Below are 6,000 nucleotides of genomic sequence, written 5' to 3' on the forward strand. Positions count from 1 at the left end.
AGATTGCATATAGTTCCTTCACTTTTATGATATTTGTATTTAACTGCATCGTGCGTGTGTGTTTAATTTTACAGTTACTTTGAAGTCTCTGGTTTCTACTTGTACAACGCCGATTCAAACCTACCCATCTCCCACATCAAGTCTAACTCAGGTTACTATCCCTTTCTTCTTGCTTATAGTTTGTTATTTTCTGCTTATAGTTTATTGTTTATGGTTCTATTTAATATCAATTTAGTGTCTCTCAACCATTTTTTTGGTTTGTGGACTTATATTACCTTGAAATAAGGTAAGGTCTTCTTTAAGAAATCGGGTATTCTGATTAGGTATTCTGATTAGGTATTCTATTATGATGATAGCTATTTATTATCTTGACAGAATTCCTTAGTACCTGATAGAGAAACCAAGAAGCATTTGTTTAGCTTAATTAAGTCATGGATAAGACATGGATGAGATCAAACCGATTGTCGAAAGAGTACGAGAAAGGGGTATGGGAATTCGTTGAGTTTGCGGTTAAGCACTCCGAAGACCCGCTTCGAATGCCGTGTCCTTGCTTGGGTTGCTGTTATGGGGATAAGGTTGACGGGAAACAGTTGGGATCCCATTTACTACGGTTTGGAATTGATAGAAGTTATACATGTTGGACAATGCATGGTGAGAAAAGTAACAGGAATGCTGGGTCGAGTTGTAATAGGAAGTATGCTTCAAACGACGATTGCACAGACACATACGATTGCGATCGAGTCGAAGAGATTGCAGAAGCGCTTGAAGAAGATCTTGCGGATTGTCCCAAAATGTTTGAGAGGTTGGTAAGCGATGCAGAGAAACCGTTGTATGATGGTTGTTCAAAATTCACAAGATTGTCTGCGGTGTTAAAGTTGTACAACTTAAAGGCGGACAATGGATGGTCGGATAAAAGTTTCACAGAGTTATTAGCCCTTATGAAAGATATGCTACCAGAGGATAATGTTCTTCCCAATCGAACGTATGAAGCCAAAAAGATGTTGTCCTCTATTGGCATGAGCTATGATAAGATACATGCATGTCCAAACGATTGCTTTTTGTTTCGAAACGAGTATGCAGCGTTGAATGAGTGTCCTAAATGTGGTGCCCCTCGATATAAGAAAAAGTTGTCTCCTGCTAAAGTCTTATGGTATTTTCCTATAATTCCGAGATTTAGACGCATGTATCGTAGTGAGACCGATTCAAGACACTTGACTTGGCATGCAGATGAAAGAATTATTGATGGAAAGTTGCGACATCCGGCAGACTCACCACAATGGATGAAAGTTGATACTGATTATCCTGAATTTGCAAAAGAAGCAAGAAACCTTCGGTTGTCATTGTCTACTGATGGAATGAACCCGCATGGTATTCAAAGTATCTCGCATAGCACATGGCCTGTGATTCTTATGATCTATAACCTACCTCCGTGGCTATGTATGAAGCGTAAGTACATGATGTTATCAATGCTAATTTCTGGGCCTAAACAACCAGGGAATGACATAGACGTATACTTGGCACCGTTAATCGAAGATTTAAAGTTTTTGTGGGACAACGTTGTGGAGGTTTACGATGGGTATAGGAAGGAAAGTTTCAACTTGAGGGCGATGTTGTTTGGAACAATTAATGATTTTCCAGCATACGGAAATCTATCCGGGTACAGCAATAAAGGTCAAAAGGCGTGTCCCGTTTGTGAAGATGAAACCGATACGACACGATTGGATCTTTGTCAGAAGAATGTCTTTCTCGGTCATCGTAGATTCTTAAATTCTAATCATCACTACCGTGGGTGGAGAAAAGCATTCAACGGAAAGGCCGAACATGGTACAGCCCCGCCTTTTTTGTCAGGTGATCAAATTTTTGAAAAGGTGAAAGATGTGAGCACTCAGTTTGGCAAGCCTTTTGCACATTCACTTGTCAAGGGTGGGTGGAAGAAGAAGTCCATTTTTTTTGAACTTCCATATTGGAAGTCGTTGTACGTAAGACATTTCCTGGATGTTATGCATATTGAAAAAAATGTATTTGACAGCGTTATAGGTACGTTACTCAATATACCAGGAAAGTCTAAGGATGGCGTTAACATAAGGAATGACATGGCAAACATGGGGATGAGAACTGAATTGAGACCCGTGACGAAAGGAAGACGAACATATCTGCCACCTGCTATTTACACTCTATCTAGAAAGGAGAAGAAAACATTGTGTAAGTTCCTCAGTGAAGTTAAAGTTCCAGAAGGCTACTCTTCAGATATTAGAAGACTTGTGTCCATGAAAGACCTCAAGTTAAAGAGTTTGAAGACGCATGATTGTCATGTTATAATGGAACATTTTTTACCAATAGGTATACGTTCTATTCTGCCAGAAAAAGTAAGAAGCGCAATAACTAAGCTGTGTTTCTTCTTCAGGTCAATTTGCAGTAAGGTGGTCGATCCCGCGATCTTACCAACATTGCAAAAAGAGATAGTTGTTACTTTATGTGATCTTGAAATGTATTTTCCTCCCTCGTTTTTTGACATAATGTTTCATCTAGTCGTTCATCTTGTGAAAGAGACACAATTGTGCGGACCAGCTTATATGAGATGGATGTACCCTGCTGAACGTTATATGAAAATATTAAAAGGGTACGTGAAAAACAGAAGTCGACCGGAGGGTTGTATTGCCGAACGATACGTTGTTGAAGAAGCGGTTGAGTTTTGTACTGAATATCTGTCAAATGTTCAATCAATTGGACTCCCCAAATCTCATATTGTCGAAAAAAAAGAAGGAAAAAGGCTAATTGGAAATAAAGTTGTGACAGTATCAATGGTCGAACGGGATCAAGCGCACTTGTATGTTCTGCACAATGAGATTGAGGTTGAGCCGTATGTTGAAATGCACAAGGTTGTTCTCCGAGATTTAAATCCAAATAGAAATGAGAACTGGATAGTACGAGAGCACAATCGAAGTTTCATTCCGTGGTTTAGGGATCATATTTATTCAAAGTATCGTTCAGATCCTGCTTCAGTAACAGAAATGTTGAGATGTTTAGCCTATGGTCCAACTGTAATTGTGCTTTCTTATAGCGCATACGCTATTAATGGATACACATTTTATACCAAAGAACAGGATGATAAAAGTACTATGCAAAATAGTGGTGTTACCTTGGTAGCTGAAGCAATGCACATATCAAGTGCGAATGACTTAAATCCGAAATTTGCAAATTTGTCATATTTTGGGGTTATCGAGCGCATTTTGGTGTTTGATTACGCGAAGTTTCAGATTCCTGTATTTGGTTGCAAGTGGGTTGAAAATAATAGTGGCATACGAATGGATAAGTCAGGATTTTTGCAAGTGGATCTCAATAGGGTAGGGTACAAAGATGAGCCTTTCATTTTAGCCTCTCAAGCTAAACAAGTGTTCTATGTCAATGATCCGACAAGTACGAAATGGTCTATAGTGCTTTTATCTAACAAAATAGTAGATGAAAACATTGAAGATCAAGGTGATATTGGTGTTGGCATTGAATCTTGTACAAGAAACGATCAAAATGAGAATGAATCTTGTACTAGAAATGATCATAATGAGGGTATTTGGATCAATCCAACCGTCCGCGTTGTTAAGAGACGCGTAGAACACAATCCTACCAAGAAAAGAAAGAGACGTTAGTGATAAAGGTAATAGTATACATATTCCGACTAATTTGTTTTATTCAATTTGTACCGATTGTTTTAATCAATAGTATAGTACTTATTCAATTTTGGTGCATATTCTCGTTTTGTACATAACTTTTGAACCATGTATCCGTTTGTCGACTTCTTTACATGTAACTATACTATTTTGACGATTCCGGAGCTGCTCATGCACTTATATGTTCATTTCGGGACTTTTTTTTTATCGGTTTTGCTTCTGCCCGTAATCAAAAGTCGGGCTTAGGGTCTGAATTTCAGAAAACCGACTTTATTTTTGAGTCCGTGGGGACGTTTTACCATAGCCATGTAAATTTCGTTCAATTCCGACAACTTTATTTTTTGACGCTTATTTTGATTTGTACCGATTTCGTTTCCGATTTACTTGTACATGCATGGTTTGACTTCCATTTTACTTGTATAGATTGTTAGCTTATTAATAGTGTACTAATGTGCTTTAGTTTGTTTGATACAGGTTAAATGGCTCCGGATAGAGATGCTCCACCTGAAAACTCACAAGAAAGAGATGCTCAAGAAAGAGATGCCACGGATACAAATGCTCCACCTGATACTGAAGCAAAAGAAGTTGCACGAGGCATCACTATCATGAAGGGAATCGTTCGACATAGAGACCAAGGATTAGTATACCGATTGGAATGGAATTCTGATAAACAAGCAATTGGTCCTAATTCTGCAAAGTTGACAAGTTATATTGGTACACTTGTTCGTATGCATATTCCGGTCTCCGTAGCTAGATGGAATATGAAAAGCAAAGACTTGGATGAGAAAAAAGACGCGATTTGGGACGAGCTTCAGGTATATATCATATATGGTTAATTGTTGTTATTATCTTGACGATAAATTGTTTAAATTACTTATACTAACACACTATGCGTATGTTTTTTTGCAGAGGACTTTTGAGATACCAGATGATCGTAGACGCTACATACTTGGTTTGGCCGGCAAAAGATATAGAGGGTGGAAAGCTTTTTTGACAAACACTTATCTTAAGGATAAAGATGGAAACTTTCTTGAAGAGGCACCGGGACGGCCAAAAAAGTATGAGATCTTCATTGGTGAAGAAGATTGGGCTAAGTTTGTAGAGCAAAGAGATGAAGATTTTCGGAAAAGGAGTGCCAAGAATAGTGCGAGAGCATCCAAACCCGCATATCCATACAAAAAAGGGCGTTTGGGATATGCACGCTTGGAGGATAAAATTGTAAGTAAATAGAAATGCGTTTTAATTAATTGTCTAAATGTGTTTTATTTGATGATTTTATCATTTGTGTCAATGCATAGTTAGAGGAGACTAAAAGTGAGGAAACCTCACTTCCTGAACATGTGTTGTGGAGGGAAGCTCGTGTGGGCAAGGATCATGCTGTCGATCCCGAAGTTCAGAGAGTTTTTACTGAATGTGTAAGTATAATACTGTGTCTTTAATTAAATCAAATGTTTTTTAATATATAAATGATTTTTTAATGTAAATGAATTACAGGAGACCTTGTCGCAATCGGCATCCACCGGAGAGGGGAGCATACTTAGTAGAGCACTAGATGCTCCTGAGTATCCCGGTCGGGTGAGGGGTAAGGGTCATGGTGTGACTCCAACCTCTTTTTACAAGAGTCCTAGGAGAAGAAATCCTTCAAATGAAGAAGTGTTGCAAAAGTTGGCGGAATTGCAAGCACAAGTCTCTGAATTGCAAAGAGATAAAGAGGCGTATATGAGAGAAAAGTGCAACACTTCATCGGTGAAAGAAACTAGTGATAAGGCTAGTATCAACTATCAAAGGAAATTTCCCGAGGTAATTATAATTTTTTTTCCTTTTAAATTGTTCTATTTTATTAATGATAATGACTTTATATTTACTATTGGTTTAGGGCATTTCATCTTGCCAACTATACTTATCGGAACCGAGTTATCGACTAGTTGGCAAGGGAAAAGTGCACAACACTTTGGGAGATTTACTTCACCATAGACCGCTCCCGGATGGACACCTGAAAGTATCGGTGGATGTTGTAGTAGATCATGATGCGATGCTACCGGTACCTGACATGGTCTCAGAGACGACATTGCTGCGAGATGCTAAACCGTTTATTAATTATTTTTTACATTTTAATTTTAGACTGCTCCTATAAAACCCACAGTTAAGGGTAAAGGGATTTTACAGGAGGAGGAGTCTGTTGCATCACTAAAAGAGGTACATTTAAAGTGTTAATAATTAATCTGAATCTAAATCTGCATGATTTTATATTTTACATAACTTATATGATTTTTAGGCATCCGCTCGAGAGTCACAACAAGTGACGCAGCAAGTTCGTACCGTACCATCCACTGGT

Source organism: Vicia villosa, linkage group LG2, assembly GCF_029867415.1.
Source record: "Vicia villosa cultivar HV-30 ecotype Madison, WI linkage group LG2, Vvil1.0, whole genome shotgun sequence".
Classification (NCBI taxonomy): Eukaryota; Viridiplantae; Streptophyta; class Magnoliopsida; order Fabales; family Fabaceae; genus Vicia; species Vicia villosa.